Here is a 20,570-nt window from a genome sequence, read left to right on the forward strand (position 1 = left end):
CAACCACGGTCATTCCATTCCTCTAGCTAATACAAGTGACCAAATCCTGACTGATGGGACCCAAAGGGAGGTCTGCTAGGAAGCATTCAGAAAAAGTTATATCTTTCATAGAGATGTTGAAGGAGAAACTACACTTTTCAACCTTTGGTTACTGTTGGAGAGTACAGAAGTAGTGTATGCTTAGAAGTAATGTAACCATCTTGAGGCCATGAAGGAAGTCATCACCAACATGCCATCACTGACATGCTGAGGATGACAAATTGAAAAAATGGAGAGCACACCAGATGCTCATGATTTCATGGAGCCAGACCAACCCTAAGACCAGACCTCCCCACGTCTGAACTTCTTGTTATGCAAGATGATAAAGCCCTCACTGATTTAACTGCTACTACAGTGGGTATTCTGCTACTACAGTGAAAAGCATCCTGATACACCAATCTACAACTACAATTACTGATTTATATAGGTATATATCCTGTCAAGAAAAAAATGAAGATACAAATCAGTGGAGGACCTAAATTAAGGACTCTACTTTTACAGGAGACTGCAAAGAAGCAGAACTTCAACATAAACTTTAAGAGCTACAAACTAGAACCTGGTATATGACCTGCTCATCTCAGACATGGCATTACTTAGTCTATCACAGAATCACATATCCCTAATTCACTCAAACTTTCTCCAATATGTGCAAAACACTACACTAAGCAGTCTGATGCACACAAACATAAAAAATGTTCAGTCCCTATCCTCAACGAGCTTGCAATATAGAAGGAGAGATAATAAAGTGAGTTTGCATGTCATTTCACAACTTAAATCTTTGCAAAAGATGCCAAGAGTTGTGATGGGCTATAGTGCACAAAAAAGAGAAACTGGTAGGGAGAATGACTGGAGAATTGGTATGAGTTAGGAAAGGCAAAATAATATCTCAAGTCAACAAAATAGTGTGAGTTAAAATAGGGAGGCAAGAAATTGCAGGGAATGTCTGGGGAACAGCAAACAGAAGAATTAATTGGGAGATATAACTAAAGGGGTGTGTTCAGAACAAAGGAAATCTTTTTTTTTTTTTTTTTTTTTTGAGATGGAGTCTTGCTCTGTCACCCAGGCTGGAGTGCAGTGGCCGGATCTCAGCTCACTGCAAGCTCCTCCTCTCGGGTTTACGCCATTCTCCTGCCTCAGCCTCCCGAGTAGCTGGGACTACAGGCACCCGCCACTTCGCCCGGCTAGTTTTTTGTATTTTTAGTAGAGATGGGGTTTCACCGTATTAGCCAGGATGGTCTCGATCTCCTGACCTCATGATCCGCCCGTCTCGGCCTCCCAAAGTGCTGGGATTACAGGCTTGAGCCACCACGCCCGGCCCAAAGGAAATCTTAATTGTCATGCTAAGGAGTATGAAGAGCAAAGGCCAGGTAAGTCATTAATTTCTTCTCATATTTTAATTTTTAATCGCACGAAGATGAATGCCAGATCATTACAACAGAACACTGTGTTAGAGTTTCAGAAAAATATGCATCTTTTCCCCACTCTGAACTCAGACACAGGAAAATACATCGCCTACCAGGGGAACAGTGTCTGGGAAGTAAAGGATCCAGCAGGAACTTCCTCCAGGCCAGGGGCCCATGTTATTTTCTGGTCATGGAATCCCCCAAATCTCTAAGATTTTCTATATGTTTTTGATATAACACCAACCTCTCCAATTATCATTCTATTCGTTCTTCCTTCCTTTACCATCTTCTGCACAAGAAATCTTTATTCTCTATCCCTAAGGCAAGTCTTCACTTCAGCGAAACCGTCTGTTAATCAAGTCCCTGTAATGTCCTACCTAGCAACACAAGTCTCTTTCTCAGCTTCATTCTACTTGATATCTTAGCCATCTTAAATTATTTTTAGCATAGACAGGCTATAAATAAAATAAAGCCTCTTCTCTTGGCTCCCAGGGTCATTTCTTGTTCTACTTTTCTGACCACGCTTTGAAGTCTTCTTTATTGGCTCCCCACTCTTCTCCGGATCTGTTCTCAAGCCCCCTGACACTATACACATCCTCCCTGGGAAGTTCATCAGTGGCACAGCTTCACCCGCCATGTGCCAGTGGCTTCCAGATCTGTATCTTTTCCCCAGGACTCTTTGGTTAGATTGTAAACATGCCCAGCATGGGAATTATGTTTTTCATACTTGAGCCCTAAAGATGTTATGAAATGTCTGAAGAGAGCAGAAACTCATCTACAAGACAGCATCTCCACCCCCAATGTTATTCTTTATTTTTTCCTAATGCTTTACTTTCCACTGTAGCACCAACTACTAACTTACATCAAAATGTATCTTAATTAATTTATTATCTTGTAAGCTGCAAAATGACAGGAGCTTTATGTTGTTTAATGTTATTACTACATCATCTGGAACAGTACTTGGCACAAGATAGAAGAGTTCAATAATTATTTAGTAAATAAATAAAAATGCCAGAAAACAGTATCATGTGAGAAGGAAGAAAGGCAATTGAAATGAAAGCATTTTAAGGTCGTTGTATTTAGGGATAGGGTAGAAAGATTAATTTTAGCTTTTTTAAAGAGCAAATATGTTGACAATTAAAAGATAACAATGAGTTAAATAAAAACAGAATGTGTAAGTTAAAAATCAAAGTTGAAAAAGGAGGAAATAGAAAAATCAATCACTTTAAATGAGAAAGGAATTTAAAATAATAGAGAAACCACACCTATAGACAGCACAAATGGTAGAAATAAAACCCAAAACATCAGTTATTAAAATTAAGACAAAATGACTACATATATCTAAATTGTCAAATTGGATTTAAAAAAAAAAACAAGCTAAATGCTATTTACGAAACAAACACCAAAAACATAAGGATTCAGAAAAGCTGAAAGTGAAAGCATGAGAGACTTACACACAGAAAAGTAGAGGAGCTTATTCTAGACTAACCTACTCACAAATAACGGCAGTTACCAGCCTACACTGTGCAGAGTTACTGAAACTCAAGAAGGAAGTCACAATCATATTGGCTTGAAGCATCAAAGGATGAGGTCTGGAACTAGCAGGCAACTGGAAAGTGAGGGAGGAAATACTAGAAAAGTAAGAACCCTAAAATATGTATGTAAACTTCACTACCATCTTTAGTTGGACTTTGAATCATACAACACAGGGCAGACTCCAGAGGCTCCAAAGAAAAGGAACATTTAGATGGCTGAAAGAACTGAACAGAGGTATCCATGATGTTGCCCAATGCTAGGGAGGCAGAGTTCGGAGTTTAAATCTAGCCAGCAAGGAATCAATACTCATTAAGAGAAGAAAGAATTGAGGGTCAAAAAAAAAAAAAAAAAAAAAAAAACATATTATCCACAATATCCAGTCTACAAAAAATTACTAGGCATGAAAATAAACAGAAAAGTTGAGTCAAAAAAGCAGTCAATGGTATTGAACAGATGATGATCCAGATGTGGAAATCAGTTGGCAAGGACTATAATGTACCTACTATAAATATGTTCAAGAAATTAATAATGAACAGAGGAAACTCTTATCAAACAAATTAAAACTATAAAAGAAGAACTACACAGAATCACGTAAAACACAAAAATATAAAGTCTGAAATGGGAAATTCACTTGATGGGATTACAGCAGATTATAAACAACAGAATACAGGGTTAGTCAATGTAAAGGCAGATCAAAAGAAATTATCCCATCTGAAGAGGAAAGAAAAATCTTTAATGAACAGAGCCTCAGTGAGCTGTGGTATAGCAAAAAATTTAACATATGTGAAATCAGAGTTGCAAAAGGAGAGAACAGAGGAAACAGGACAAAGAAAAATACATGGAAAAAAAAAACCTTGATAATGGCCACATTTGGGGAAGAACAAAATTGCAAGTCTAAGTCCAGTGAAACCTAAGCAGATAAATACAAAGAAAACCACAACCACAGCACATCTTGTTTAAGCTGCTGAAAACCAAAGATAGAGAGAAAATATTCAAAGCATCCACAGGGAAAAAAAATTATGTACAGGAAAAAAAAAAAAAAAGGATGACTTCTCATTATACGTAGCGAAGACATTTTCAAGTAAAGAAATGTCAAAACAAATTATCTCTCACAGATGTGTACCATAAGAAATGCTAAAGGAAGTTCTTCAGGTAAAAGGGAAATGACACAAGATGGAAACTCAGATCTGTGAGAAAGAACGAAGAACACCAGAAACGGTAAATATATGAATAAATATAAAAGCCTGATTTCGTCCCTCTTCATTTCTTAAAAGTTGTATAACCAATTAAAACAAAAGTTATAATTCTGTGTTGTACAACTTATATGAAGATGTGAAAGATGACAAGATTAGAACAAAGAAAGGAGGTGTAGGTAAGAGGAACTATAATATATAGCTGTAAACAACTTACACATTATATAAAATAGTAAAACTCAGCAGTCCTTTATGACACTTAAAACGAAAGAACTCATGGAAAACTAGAAATAAGAATTTGGTTCTTATTCTACAGTTTAAAAAACTACTCACTGTTAAAGTTAGGAAAAAGACAAAGATAAATGTCTTCTATTACTTCTTCCTGTCAAAAATGTACTAGAGACCCTATCTAGCACAGTACAATAAGGAAAAAAAAAAAAAAGATTTAGAATCACAAAGAAGAAAACGAACAAAAAATAAAAGAAAATCCAAGAAAATAAAGACAATTCAGCAAGGTTGCTGGATACAAGATGAACATACAAAATTCGATTAAAGTCTTCTGTACCAATAACAACTAGAAAATTGTTAAGCCAGGTGCTTTGGCTCATGCCTGTAATCCCAACACTTTGGAGGCTGAGGCAGGAGTACTGTTTGAGTCCAGGAGTTCGAGACCAGCCTGGGCAACACAGGGAGACCCTGTCTCTACAAAAAATACAGAAGTTAGCCAGGCACGGTGGCACATGCTTGTAGTCCCAGCTACTTGGGAGGTTGAGGGGGGAAAATTGCTTGACCCTAGGAAGTCGAAGCTGCAGTGAGCTGTGACTATGCCACTGCACTCCAGCCTCTGTGACAGAGATCCTATCTCTTAATGAAAAAAAATAATAATAATAATAAAAGAAAAAGAAGAAAATTGCTTAGAAAGATCTATCAAAAAATTAAGGAATATTATCCTTACGTGTGGAAGGTTTTCTATAGTAAAGAAAAAACTATCTTTATATTAATCTGTGTACTTACTATAGTTCCAATCAAAATCTCAATATAGTTTTTTAAATAGAACTTTAAAAGTAGATCCCAAAATTACATGGAAGAGGAAAGCCAAGAAAGCCATTACAATTTTGAACAACAAGGTGAGAGAACTCTGTCTACCATACATCGAGATGTGGTAACTACATCAGTGTGATACGCAGGCAGACACAGATGAAAAGACCAATGAAATACAAGACAGCCCAGAATCAGACCCACATGAATATGCAAACTTCATATATGACAGAGATGGCACTATAAATCCATGTGAAAGGGGGGGCTATTCAGTAAATGTTCATTCATATGTAAAATTCCTACCTCATACCATACAAAAAAAACATTTTAAAGGTTTAAAGGCATAAATCTCTAACACTCTAAACTACAGGCAACTACTGTCACATCATTACATCAGAAGAATTTCTTAAGCAATATTCAAAAAGCACAAGCCACAAAAGAATGAATAATTTCTACTACATAAAAATTAAAATTTTTGATATAACCAAAGACATCGTAAGATATGCGAAAGCCTGGGAAGAAATATTCATAATACAGATAATGAACAAAAGATTAGTATCCAAATGTATTAAAAACTTCTACAAACCAAAACAAACAACAGGCCAATTGCGGTGGTTCACGTCTATAATCCCAGCACTGTAGGATCACTTGAACCCAGAAGTTCGAGACCAGCGTGGGCAACATAGGAAGACCCCATCTCTACAAAAAGCAAAAAGTAAAAAAAAAAAAAAAAAAAAAAAAAAAAAAATTAGCCAGGTGTGTTGACATGCACCTGTAGTCCCAGTTATTTGGGAGGCTGAGGTCGGGGGATCACTTGGGCCTGGAAGGCTGAGGCTACAGTGAGCTCTGATCCCACTACTGCACTCCAGCCTGGGCAACAGAGCGAGACTTTGTCTCTAAAAAATAAATAAATAAATAAAACAACAAAGACACACACAATTGAAAAATGGCCAAAAGATATGTATGGGCAAATCACAGACAAAGAATCATAAACACGGAACATATAAGACAAGATATAAAAATACGCTCAATCTCCGTAGTACTCAGGAAAATGAATGTGACCTCATCAAACCGGCAAAAACACAACTAGTAAGAAACAAGGAAATGGGACACTCACACACTGTTGTTCCAAGTGTAATTTGGCACAGCCACTTTGTAGAGCAATCTGGCAATATTATCTCATAAATATCTCATAAAGCTGAAGAAAGCACTACCCTCTCACTCACTAATTTCACTTCTAGCTGCAGTCCCTGGAGAAACTCTTACACATGAGTATAAAGAGAAATGACTGCAGGATTGTTTACAACGGCAAAAAAAAAAAAGTAACAACCTAAATGTACACATGAACTATATAATAGATTACTATATAGCAAGAAAAACAAACTAGAATTATGTGCATCACTATCAGTAAACAATGTTGAATGAGACAAAAGCAATTTGCAGAATATGTACAGTATGTTCCATTAATATACAGTTTTAAAACATATTAAAATGAAACAGACTGCTGATGGACACAAACATTGTAGAAAATAATATGCACGAGAATAATTTACCAAATTCTTACTAGTGATTGTTTCTGAGGAGAGAGGGAGGGAAGGACTTCAACTATATCAGAAATTATTTTATATAAAAGATCTAAATTGTGGCAGACTGCTAGTTGTTCATTCAATATTTTCCTCTTCTTTTTTTTACAAATCAAACTGCTGTATTACTAAAAGTGACAATTTACATCTTCTGGCCTGCCTTGAAGATTAGGGTGGCCAATATCAGAAATCACTGGGTGGAAATATGGGAAAGATTTTAAAGGGACCAACTTCACGGAGAGAAGGGCCCTTTTGCCCTCACCTCTCCTTGATTCTGCTACCTGGAAAACAAACACAACAGATGGAGTTGCAAGGACCTTCTTTGCAACCAGGAGATACCCCGGAGAAGGCAAGTCATAAGCTAAAGAATGCAAAACAGAAAGATAAAAGGAGCTGGTCTTTGGTGACCACATAGCTGCCATTTCCTGAGAGGAAAAAACCTCTACCTTGTTTAAAGCACCTTTTTTGTGGGGGAAAAGGGAATACAGGGACCTTTTCCATGCTGCCAAACCTAATGCTAACAAACACAGAAGGAAATCAGTCAAAACAGAAAAATAAGACGAGACATAGGGGAGAGGTGGCTTCATGGCTTATTCCTTATCGTCTGCTAATGGTACTTCTGTATAGGCTTTACATTTTTTATTTCAAAAAACCTTTTACTTTCTAAACTTTAAACAGAGATTCTTAAATGTTACCCACAAACAAGTGTTGGTCCATAGATGAAGTTAAAAAGCAAAGACAACATGTATACTCTATGAGGTGGCCCACCAGAGTGGATAAAGAATTCACTAGAAGTTTGCCAATGACACTACTGAGTGCAGACAGTTACTACGCTGTTGTCATCAGTACTGCCACTGCCAGTTTGGATAACAAACAAGACTGTATGATCCCACAGTCTCTTGGCGCTGCACTACGGATGAGAAAGACCAAAAACAATTTGCAGACTAAATGGAAATCTCTGTTGTCACTCCCTTTTCCCAATTTTCTTTTTTTTTTCCATGCATTCCCCAGAGCTCAGTGCCATACTTTTCCTCCTCCACAACTGGATCATCTGTGAGGAGAAAAAGAAGAAAAAAAATCTCAAAAAACAGTAGTACCCTTAGATGAAATTTTTTTTTTACATTTGTATGCATGAAGGTTCCTTTGAGAACTACTTTCCTTAATACACTGTCTGATGTTACTTGGTTACTGACAAGCGACTTTTGAGATCTAGAAAGTTTTCAGATTTGCTAAACAGACCAAATAAAAACCAAAACTTGAGTTAGGGCAGATTTTAGACTTTTGGCCCTAATAATAGCCTGAAATATTTAGTTACCATTGAAAAAACAAAACAAAACACCTTTTCATTTATTAGCATGTTACAGAAAGACAGTGTTCTGGTTAGTCACAAATTCTACCTTACAGATTTATCACAGGTATCACACACCGCAAAACAACCATACCCTTCCTTTTTCCCTTAACTAATCAGTAATTTGGTGTATCAGTTTTTGAGTTGCTGTTTTTTCTAACTTGGTTTCTCTCTTACTAGTCTCTCCCTAATGTCATTTAACTTCTCTTAGTTTATAGCGTTACTGGTTGTTCTGCATTCTTGCCTGCTGATTTTCCTGTGAAAAGCTATTCTCTGCCTCCCTCCTTCAATTCGGTCTGCCCTGTAGTCTCAGACTGCTTCTGCATTGCTATCAGTTAAGATCCATTCCAGGGGATAATCTCTAGTGTCTTTTCTTGATATTTGTTTCAGCTCTTTAGGGGGCTGATTATAGGATTTGGTTCCCGCTCTCAGAACAAACAAACAAACAAAACCAGTGCAGTACAATTAAGTTGACATCTTAACAATGTAATAGGAAAGTTAAGTAAACTGTTGGGAAAAAAAACCCTCTGAAATAAACCTGCTATTTAATTCACACCAATAACTCAAACATTTCTTCTGTATTATTTTTTAAAATTCTAATTCTCAAAACTGTATTCTACTAAACCCTCTAATCACTTGAGCTATCTCTCCTTTCTTTTTAAATACACTAAACAGTTACACATGTTTGTCTTTATTACCTATAATGTAACGAAAAGATAAATTTTTTGCAGATGTCATTTCTCCACTTGAGCTTTAGAGAATTTAAAAATTAAGTTCATCCAGGAGCAGTCTTTTTCAAACACACGTTACAGTCTAGTCTCAAACTTCCTTCTTGAGACCCTAACCATAAATTCAAGAGGAATAACTAAAAAATTTTACAGATATATTTAAACTATTTAAATATACCAAAGAACATATACTTTTTAATGAATACAAGATTATTTTACAGGTTTAGACTGCATTTAATGTAAATAATGTAAAATTATGATGAATGAAAATGATGTAAAATTATTTTCCTAACAGTACTGCACATAATGCTATCTCATTGCACAAGAAAGATCAGAAAACAGTTAACAGTTTTGCATTTTGCTGTGCTGTTAACTGCAGTAGTGCTCTCTATACATGTTAAGTGCTTGGCTATCAAAAAAAAAAAAAAAAAGAACAGCAAAGCAGTCTTAAAAGATGACACCTTTACCTGCTAGAGCAAAGTTTATGGTTTCATTACAAAGAACCCTAACCTGAAGAAAGAGTTATCACAAAGAAAAGAAGAAGAGAAAAGGAGAGAAATCATTTTTAAAATAGGTATTGTTTTATTTCTTTTTAAGGAAAGCTCTTTTTAAAAAAACTAAATGTACTATGTTGATCTTGTTTGAGTTCTGAATCTACAAATCAACTTAAAAAGAAACTTCAGGGACCACTGAGGAAATACCATTATGAACTGGGTTATAGATGCTACTAAAAAATCACTGTTAATTAGGAATGATAGTAGCATTGTGGTCATATTCAAAATGTTCTCATTTTAAAGGATCTGTACTGAAGGAGGTTAGAGGTAAAATGACATGATGATCTCTACTGCTTTAAAATACTTGGGCTTGAGAGCAGGGGAGTGAGGGTAGATTGAGAGGTGGAGCACAAGTGGGAAAATGTGTTTGCTGAATGTGGAGGATGGATACAGGTTTAAGGGGACTCATTTCACTGTTCTGTCTACTTTTATATATGTTAGAATTTCTCAGAATACGATGTTAAAACAAAGAAGTAACTTTTAAACTTGTTTCAGAGAGCTAAAAGCTAAATTAGGATTATCAGTGGATTTAACATCTTACTTTGGCAGGCCAAATACTGCATACACTGGTGTTCTGTGAACAAAATCAAGGCATATAGTAGACATTTGTTCAGTTAACAAACTTGGTAAGTGCCCTACTATATGCCAAGCATTTTACCAGACCATATGAGAACAAAGATGAGTTATACAATGTCACTGTCTTCAGGGAGGAAATGGTCAATATAAATACCTGTAATAAATGATTCTTGGTGGTGTGAGAGAAGAGCCTAGAGAAGAGTAGCCACAGACAGGAAATGGAGGGGGGAGCTGTCTGAATGCCTGCAATGTGCGGCTTGCATTACATTCACCCATCACTGCTGCTCAAATGGGGAAGGAACTACTCATAAAGTTTTGTTTGTTTTCACACCACATCTCACTCCGGCATAAATGAGTCAGGATCTATGGTTACAAGGTTCCTCGGTGGATGATTAGGCATTATAGAGAGAATTTTATCGTAATAACAACCCTTTCAAGTGGGTTTTATCTTCGTTTTCAGTTGAGGAAGCTGAAGAGTCAGAAGTTTGAGGGGTGGATCATACTAGAGGACTGGAAGGTCTGAGAACTCACAGAATGTGAAGAGTGGTGCCAATACAAAGGAGGACAGAGCTCTGAAAAAGGAGTCCGGGATGATGCTAACTGCCACAGAGAAAGATTACGTGGCACTGGAAGCTGTTTCTGCCAAGTATTCAGCAAGCTACCATGAACGTGGAGATTTAAACACAACACTAAAACACTAGCAGGTTTTTACAACCTGTGCTAAGCAAAAGAAATCAAACATTACTTGAGACTTCAGGTGAGGATATTTCAAGTCTTAGTACTTCTCATTAGCCATATGCAATGCAGGTCAGACAAAAAAAACAGTTTCCAAAGCAGTAACGGCTATATTTCTTTTAATAGAGATATAAATTAAAGAGGAGAATAAAAGCATAACAACAATTACCAAGCACTTACTGTGTGCTGAGCACTTTGATGGGCACTGTCTAACAACCCTCCCAACAACCCAGTAAGCCAGGTACTATCATGCGCCCCATCTTACAGACAGGAAAACTGACACTTTAAAAAGTTAGGTAATTTGGCCAGCGTCACATAGACTATAAACATCAAGGCCAGAATTCAAAATTAGTCATGTCCCAGCAACTATGAGGAAACCCACAAACCTGTATCCTTTACCTTGTCTACCTCTGCAATTTACATATATTAAATCATATTATAATGTATTCTTCTGCGACCTTTTAAATCCAACATTATGTTTTTAAGATTCATCCATATTGATATAGTTCACTAACTTTGGTGTCATAGAGCAAGGGCTGGCAAACTAGTATTTTTGTAAATAAAATTTTATGGGAATGCAGACACTCTCATTGATTTATGTATGGTTTTTCAGCTGCTTCTGCACTACAACATCAAAGTTGTTGGCCTTTACAGAGACTGTATGGCCTGCAAAGGCTAAAATACTTAAAATACTTACTATCTGGCCCTTTACAGAAAAGTTTGCCAACCTCTGCCATAGAGTAGTGCGGTGGTATACTTGACAATGTCCAATTTTTACAATTTTGTCAATGTAGCTTTAATTTGTATTTCCCTGAAAACAACACTGGCTATTCATTTTTCTCCTAAGAAACAGTTCTTGCTTTCTTTTGCCGTTAACTGTTTTCACACTTACGTATGTATGGGTACTGACAAAAGGGTGTGTGCATTACTGTGACTTTAAAAATCCTTGTCCTTTGTATGAGAAATATCTTCTACTTGCGTATTTGTGACTAGTCTTTACACTCTCCTTTTCGTGTACAAAAAACCCAAGAGATCTTAATTTTAGTACAGCCAAATTAATAAACCTTTTCCTTCAACAATTGTGCTTTCGGTTTCCAAAGCCTGAGGTCTAAAATACTCTCTAATATTTTCATCTGAAGGCTTAAGTTTTGCCTTTCACAATCTAGTCTTTAATCCATCTGAAATTGTTTATTTCTAATACAGTGTTACCATTTTTTAAAATGTGGCTAATAATCTCAACACCATTTAAAGAGTATTCCATTTCCTTGATTTGTAACATTAGCTCTCTCATGTATTAGGTTTCCATGTACTTAGAGTTCTGGTTTTTGCCTTAATTTCCTTCCATTATCTATTTGTCTATGCTTGTCCAAATATTACACCATCTCAATGATTAAAGTTTTACACTGCCTTAAAATCTTGTAAGACAAGTACTTGCTTCAGGAATGTCTTAGCCATTCTTGATCCTTTGTATTTCCAAATAAATTTTTGAATTAACTGGTCAAATTCCACAAAAACAAACAAAACCATACCCTGCTGGGTGTTTTTTAAAACAGCGATAAATTCATATATTAAAGACAGATTAACTGATATGTTTATAGGAAACCATCTTTCTCTCTATGAACACGGTATGTCCTCACATTTATTTAGGTCTTCTTAATGTCTTTCGATATATTTCTATACCTTTCTAGTTAAAGGTCTTGCCCTCTCTTTTTCTATTTATTCCTACGTGGCTTTTTTTTTACTATTGAGAAATATTTTTATTACATTTATTATTGCATGCTGCTAGTTTGGAGTAATAGAACTGACTTTACCATATTGATCTTCTTGCTGATTAACTGGCATTCCTTGCAGATTCTAGATATCAGTCCTTAAATTTTACTATATCAATCATATATTCAGCAACTTAATAAACTCCTGAATTTTCTATGAAGGTATTTATATTCACTCTAAGGAATGATCATTCTGTTCATTCCTCATAGCCTTGTAGCTCTTCGTTGCTTTACTGCACTAACTCGTATCTCCAGTGCAATCGTGAAGAGGCAGCGTAACAGTGGGCATCTTTATATTGCTGCTGCTTTTCAAAGGAATGCCATTAATGTTTCTCTATCAAATACTATGTTTGCTGTAGGTTTTTCACAGATGCCCTTTGTCAGGTTACAGAATTTCCCTTCTGTTCTTAGTTTGTTATGAGTTTTTACCATAAAAGAGAGATGAATTTTAATAAATTCTTTTTCTGCATATTTTAGGATGATACAGTTTTTTTAACTTTAAACTGCTTGTGTGGATAATTACATTAATAGTCCTTCTAATGCAGAACCAAGCTCACCTTCCTGGAATAAACTCTTTGTTCAATATACAGTATTTCCTTTATATATTGCTGAATTCAACTTGCCTAATTATTTTTGACAGTCTTTTGCTCTTTAGACATATTTTTACACTCTCTAAACATATTAAGCCTTTATCTTATATTCCATATCTGACAACTACAATATCTGCCATGTTTGAATGCCTCATTACATGGTCTCCTTGCTCTTCTGATTAACTCATGGTTTACTTAAAGTGTTTTTGGCTTTTTAAATTATGAATGCATTTCTAGGTAGAAACTTTACCTGTGTCAGTTCTCTCAGGCCTGTGTTCCCATATTTCTCCAGCGAGGATTTCATTTGATTCGCAGTCCTGAGACCTGAGACTACTTTTCACTAAATTCTTGGCTTTGTTTCCCCTTCTCCGCACCATTAAGGTAGTATGAACTCCGACCCCAAATCCAGTTTACAGTGGAACTGCAGTTACAATTTTTCAGGGAAGGTTATTCTACCCTTCTGGTGAAAAGCTGAAACAGGCAACCTTGTTCCTATTCTACCTACCCCATACTTTTCCAACCCTTGAGGGACAGGTTTTTTGTTTTTTCCTAGTTTACCCACTGACACCTTTCAGGGAGTTTCAGCATTACACAAAGGTCTCTGGATCTTACTTAGCAACTGCTCGATCCCTAGACATCGTCTGGTACCCTGTGGCCACCCTGCAAAAGCCAAAGTTCTAGGTCTCCAAGGATTTACAAATACCAGAACCCTTAGCACGGCAGCCAGTATCACTACTAACTTACCTCCCTGGATTCAAGATGTCTTGTTCTGGGTCTCTGGAAAGTTTCCTTACTTCTTGTCAGCTCAACAATGCACTTAAAAGATATTTTGAATATTAAGTCCAGTATTTTTAACATTTCATAATGTGGGACCTTTTTTTTAACCTCTATTCTGCCACGCTGCCAAAAGCAGAAGACTCTTAAAGTTTTAAATAGTCTGCTGAGTATTTTTCCCCAAAAGAAATGTACATCTACTTCTAGAAGCCAAGGGAAAAACAATTCATTGAATTAACAAATACGTTCTAGGCACTAAGTACATATCAGTAAACTAAACAAAGATCAACGCATTCAAAGCACTTCTGTAGGAGGAGAGTCGAAGACAGGAAATAATAAACATAAGTAAACTAGATTATAGCACAGAAGGTATTGCAATGGAAAGAAAGAAAAAATTGAGTAGTCAGGTAGGGAGGACCACGAGTGCCTGGTGGATAGGAGCTGCGATCTTAAACAAGATAGCTATTACTAAAACATTTCTTACTTCCCTATAACATACCACTAATTAATTTTTATTAAACATAAAATTTTAAGAAACTATGGGTACTGCCCTCCTCTCTTGGTTTGAGGTACGATGGAGAGCTGCTTCCAGAATTTTTTTTTTTTTTTTTGAGACAAGAGTTTCACTCTTGTTGCCCAGGCTGGAGTGCAATGGTGTGATCTCAGTTCACTGCAACCTCCACCTCCTGGATTCAAGCAATTCTCCTGCCTCAGCCTCTCGAGGAGCTGGGATTACAGGAACCTGCCACCACGCCCAGCTAATTTTTTATATTTTTAGTAGACACAGAGTTTCATCACGTTGGCCAGGCTGGTCTTGAACTCCTGATGTCTGGTGATCCATGCCTTGGCCTCCCAATGTGCTGGGATTACAGGCGTGAGCCACTGCGCCCGGCCCAGATATGTTAATACTACATGACTCCATCTACTTCAAAAGAAATTGGGGCACACTTTAATATTAATTGGAAACTTATGATGCTATTTATTCAAAAAATTAAATATAAAAATAAACATAATAGGCTTAGAGTGAAGCCTTTACTGAAAAAATGGTTAAATTAGCAGAATTATCTTTCACATTTCTGAAGATAATTTGAATTTAATTAGTATCAAAGTTCTTTTGAATTTTAAACCTAATCCAGAAGGCAAATTGTTCAACTATATCTCCTTCTATCTTTTATGGAGATGTACCCTATTTTTAACTCATTAAAACAGGTTTTCTATCTTTTCATAAGAATCATGTGTGAAATTATTAAATCACATCTTAAAAATATTTAAGTCCAAACCTAAGACAGTATTTTGCAGCCTTGTAATTATTTTCATTACTTTTCTCTTTATCTCTCAATTTTTCCTTCTCTTAAAAGGCAGACAACAAAGCTAGAATTCATATTTTATATAAACACTGTAATATAATTATATACAATAAATGATCTCTTTTTTAATGATACAGGTAATAAATAATGATGGTAATGAGGCCACTTCACATTGCCTGTCAGATAAAACTCCCAAAGGGCAAAGCCTACAAAACTTAGAGACAGGATTACTGTGTTAAAAAGAAAAGAAAAAGCTTTATGGGAAACTTTTGTCAGGATCCTTTTTTGGAGACAAAAAAGATTAGAAACAGTTTCACACAGAAACAAAATAGACTGAGCTGAGAATGTTTCCCAAGGCAGTTAAACACTGCATTTATCACAACAATGTATTACCATCAGCTGGTGGTGGTGCTGCCTACCACACAGTCCAAGCTCTAGGCAGCCTCTGGCCAGCTGCCATTCCCTCCACTCACAAGACCATGAGAATTCCTCCTCCATTTGGCACATACAATTAGATGACCAATTCCCAATATTAAACTTCCTCCACATCCTTACGTTTGTCTGATTATGTATTGGACCTTGACTGAATTCTATTTTACATACTCTCAGATGGACAAAGAGAGCAAACTGTCTTTTAAAAACCTGAGTTAGATAATATTTGATTACATAAATATTTCTATAAGGTTGCTGCAAATTACAGCAAGTTTTCTACTGACTTATATAAAATATTAAAAAGCTATTAAATAACTGAAAGTTAAACTATGGCACAGGGTGGAAACTCTCTGCAGTATGTTCAACTGCTTCACTTTCTCTCACACAGTATTCCTGCCGTAAAGGTATAATCCCTTGGCCAATTTAGTAGCTCAGCCAAAAAATCAGAAAGAAAGGGAAAGCATGGCTCCAGGGAACTTCCCCTGCTCCCGAATCCCTACTCCCACCATATATGCACTTTAACCAAAACAGCTCCACCTTTATCTGTTCTACGCATTGGAACTTGTTAGGAGATATTTGAAAATATACTCCTGCTACTATAAAGTTTGAAAATCATCCACCTACAGCAGCAGTTCTGAAAATGTAGTACAAAGACCCCCCACCCTATCCAACTCAAGGGGTCATCAAGACCCTTTGAAGAGGTCTGCAAGGTCAAGACTATTTTTATACTATGCCAAGTCACCATTTGCCTGTTTACTCTCATTCCCTCCTAAGTATGTGGCTGAGGTCCAGAGGCTACATGATATGCAGTATCAACAGACTGAATGGAAAACAGAAGGTATCCACCTATGAGAATCCACCTATGAGAAGTCAGACATTAATAGGATTTGCACAAATGTCAGATAATGCCACACTTCTCACTTTTTGTTTTGGAAAAGTTATTTTTCATAAAAAAGTTTACATTAATATATCACAAGTCTATTATTTTAAATGAATTATTTTTAAATGTCTAGGTTATCTTTAACACGGTAAATATCAATACATATAAACCTACAAAACAAACTCTTTGGGGTCTTCAGTAATTTCTAAAAGTGTAAAAGGGTTTAGAGAACTACATGACTGAGAACAATTAGCCCACAAACTAAAATTCAAAATCCATAATAAAAAAAAATCCACTTATATTCACATCACAAACATTTATTAAATGCCAGTTTTATGCTGGGCTCTAGATCTACAGCAATAAACAGGACAGACAAGGTCCCTGCTCTCATGGAACTGTAGTGAAGCACTAGGACACAGACAATAAACAAAAAGTGATAGCCAGTAAGGAATGCTCCATAAACAAACAAAAAGAGGAGTTGGCTTGTCAGCAAGTGACTGGTGGTTACTTTATCCTAGGTGATCAGGAAAGGCTTCTTTGAGGCAAGGCAACGAGGAGCCTGGAAGAGCAGGGAGCCAGACACGGGAAGATCCTGCAGAAGGGCCTTCTAGGCAGAGGCCTCTGGAACTCTGCCCATCACAGCTGCGACCACACCCTGGCTCCACTCTGCACCTCTTTCCCATGCCCTGCTCTTCACTCACATCCAACCATTCCCAGTTGCCCAATTATGTCGCGCTTTCTCTGGCTTCCATGTCTGCACAGGTGTTGCTTTCTCTGTCTGAAATGGCCTCACAAATTATATAGCTGTGCTATTCCTTGAAATCTGAACACTCTGTGATCCATGAAAGTGTATCTTCATTGTTCCAGGAACAATAAAAATAAAAAAAATTGAAATGATCTGTGTTCCACTCATTTCAGAAAAATGGTTTTCAGAACTATTTTCCACCTCGATCTGAAAGGATCAAATGTATACTGAAGAATAACCAAATCCTAGGGATTAACTTCATTTTCAAATAATGAAAACATGAATTATTATTTGGGATATCAGTGCTAAAATACATGTCTTCAATGTAAAGAATCTAACGATATTAATACTAAGCAAAGAGTGGGCAGATGATTACAATCAATATATTTTTTTTAATTCACTCTGTCTCCTGGTCACTGTTTCCTCCCAAATGCTTCTGATGAAATATGCTTCTGATGAAATGTTGTGCCCAACCTCCATTAAAAAATAATTATCTTATAGGAAAACTTCCTTTTTTTGGACTGTCCAACAACATCTATGATGCCAAGACAGTGAAGAATTAAAACATAAAATTTAGAGCTACAATTTATCTAAGTAAACTATCACGCATAGCAGTGCTTTCAGTTCACACATTTAACACATACTATGACAGCACACACAGAAGAGGCTCAAGGGCAGCAAGGTGCTCCAGACAAAATTATCCAAGAGCAAAAACACCCCCTCAAATAAGAGGTCTAAAAAGCAAAGCTATTTCCACATCCCAAGAGATGGGCTGCAGAAACAATGCTCTATTAATCTCATGTTATCCCATATATTCTGCATAAACTGACAGAGATTTAACTGACCTAATTTTTTTTTGCATTAAAATTCCATTTCAATCTAAGCTTAGCGTAGCTATCCTCTAAAGTACCAAAATATCAATCAAAGACCAACTTTCTAAAGACAAAGGCAGAAAAAAAGTAAAGAGGGATAAGATATAAAGTAAAACACACCACCAGTGGCAAACTGGTCAATAAACACAGACTGCTATTTTAAAAATGCCAAAAGATATCTTAGTCTGACAAAACTGGGTAACTGGATTTCTGGAAAACTAGGTTTGCAATGAGAAGAGTTTTCTAAAACATAAAGCATTATACATAAGTGATTACTCTTTACTGTGGTAGGTTTAGGGATTTGTTTAGAGAAAGCTTTTACTCTGTTCACTAATAAGGAAGAACTGGAAAGCTCCTGTAAGAAAGAACACCTGCATTTGGACTTACAGTGCTCCTGTGATAGCTAGTGCTTAGTTATTTCCTGTCTTGAAAAAATAAGAGAGCTGGAAGATGCAGAAAGCTAGTCCTCCTTTTCCATCATTCTAGTAGTATATGTACACTTTATACCCTGAATGTTGATCTTTATTACTGCATTTATCATACTATATTATTTTTACTTACTCATTTGTCTCTCTGCCAAACTGTGAGCTCCTTGAGGGAAAAGATCACGTATTTCATTTTCGTGTCTTTCTTTTGTGTCTACAATACCTAGTACCACACCTAGAGTACATAATAGACACTAACGTTTATTAAATGAAGAAACAAAGTGAATCTTTGTTTAGTTTGGCTGAAATAATCAGTACAGCAGAAACTCAGGTACAAACAGGCATTAAATCAAACAAGAAGATTCTGAGTGGTGTTTTACACTCTTTTCATACCAAGGCACAGAGGTGGCCTCAAGCAACAGGGAGTTTACTTTTAAGATACAGGAAGCATGGGAGAAATAAAACTATCTCTATTTATAAATTACATGGTTATTTATGGGCGAAATTCTTAGAAATCTAAAAAAAAATTAAATTTAATAAGCATGCAAAGTAAAAGATCAACATAATCTAATCAATTGCATTTCTACAGATTAGCCGCAAACAATTAGAAATGCAACTTAAAACATCCTTTTATAATAGCACAAAACCCACAAAATTGTAGGAATAAACTTAGCAGTAAGACAACTTCATTGAAAAATAAAAAATATTACTGAGAAAAATTTTAAAATATCTAAAGAGAGGGATCTAAGAAATAGCGATTAGATGATTTGATATTGTTAAAATATAAAAACTGCTGTATAGATTCGAGATAATTCTCCCCAAATCCCTATTTTTAAAATAAAAATTGGCAGTGACCCTAAATTTATATCAAAAAAATTTTTAAAACATATATGAAGCACACTGCAAGACATCCCCCAATATTCATGTCCCTTTCAGCAGTTACAGAACCCCCAATTTTTGCTAGGTACATGGACCACCAGAATAAAGATATATTATTTCCAAGTTACCCTTGGAATGACTAGTTGGAGGTTCTAGTTGATACATGAGAGGAAGCCTTGAGTATAACTTCACACAAGTGTCTAAAAAGGACTGCAGCATGACCCTTCTTTCACCCTTCCTCCATCCCACTGCATGGAACATGAATATGATAGTTGAAGTTTCGTTTGAGACCATGAGGATGAAGACCAGCCCCTGAGTCAGCAAATAAGAAAGCTAGAACTAAGACCCCAGAAAACCATGGAGTCACCATAGCAGCCCCCAGCCTCATATATGAGCTGTGTAAGTCCAGATTTAGACATGAGAGAGAAGTACCTCTTCCTTGCTTCAGCTACTCTTACACTAAGCCTCTGCATGAAACTAGTACCAACACCCAATCCTATCCTATAGCATGCATGCAAGGAAACCAGGAATCCCAAGCCAAACAGGGCAGAAACAACCATAGAGTAAGGCATCACAGAAGGAAGCAAAAATGCAGTAGCTCTGGCAGAACACAAGGCCCCACCAAGGACCCCAGCAGAAGGGTTAGTGTCTCTCAAGGACTCCATGAGGACAACACTCCAAGAGCTTCTTCCTTCTCTTTTCATCCCCAGTCAACTCTGCTCTCTCCTTTTTCTCCGCCCTCACTTTTTTCCTCTGATTTCCTCAAACTGCCTATGAGTGATAATGGCTTTTTTACTCTCCCATGCACTGTGTTAGACTCAGGGCCTCTGTCTTAGACTGGGAAGTTAAATTCTCAGGAAGAGGGCAGAGTGGCCGGCCTACTTATCTTTTCAAGCCAGGTCATATCACAGTAGGTGCTTCTGACCTGGCTGCCGTGAGTCTGGTGCTCACTTCTGAGGGTATAAAATATGACCAAGAGCACCTCTGAGCAGGAATTGTGGGGGTCAGGCAGATTCCTCTGGAATGTGATAGAAATATGGCCAGTGCTACGACTATGTTTCTCACAGTGGATGGTCACAATCTACAAATCCCAGCCCAAAAAGACATCAACAAAGAGATCTGATCTGGAATCCCAAACCCCACTTGAAACATCCAAGAGTCTGA

At 36.7% G+C, this 20,570-nt stretch overlaps 1 protein-coding gene across 4 annotated transcripts in view; it reads right to left on the reverse strand.

Moving 5' to 3' along the window:
- Window positions 1-20,570, reverse strand: part of GALNT1 (polypeptide N-acetylgalactosaminyltransferase 1) — a 322,829-nt gene that overhangs the window by 79,227 nt on the left and 223,032 nt on the right. The window contains exon 2 of one of the 4 annotated variants that reach the window (XM_074022588.1): window positions 5,796-5,908. The exons of the other annotated variants lie outside the window; for them this stretch is intronic. The gene's annotated coding sequence lies outside the window, so the exon portion shown is untranslated. The remainder of the gene's footprint in view (window positions 1-5,795; window positions 5,909-20,570) is intronic. 4 annotated transcript variants of the gene reach the window in all.

Source organism: Macaca fascicularis, chromosome 18, assembly GCF_037993035.2.
Source record: "Macaca fascicularis isolate 582-1 chromosome 18, T2T-MFA8v1.1".
In the NCBI taxonomy this organism is placed as follows: domain Eukaryota; kingdom Metazoa; phylum Chordata; class Mammalia; order Primates; family Cercopithecidae; genus Macaca; species Macaca fascicularis.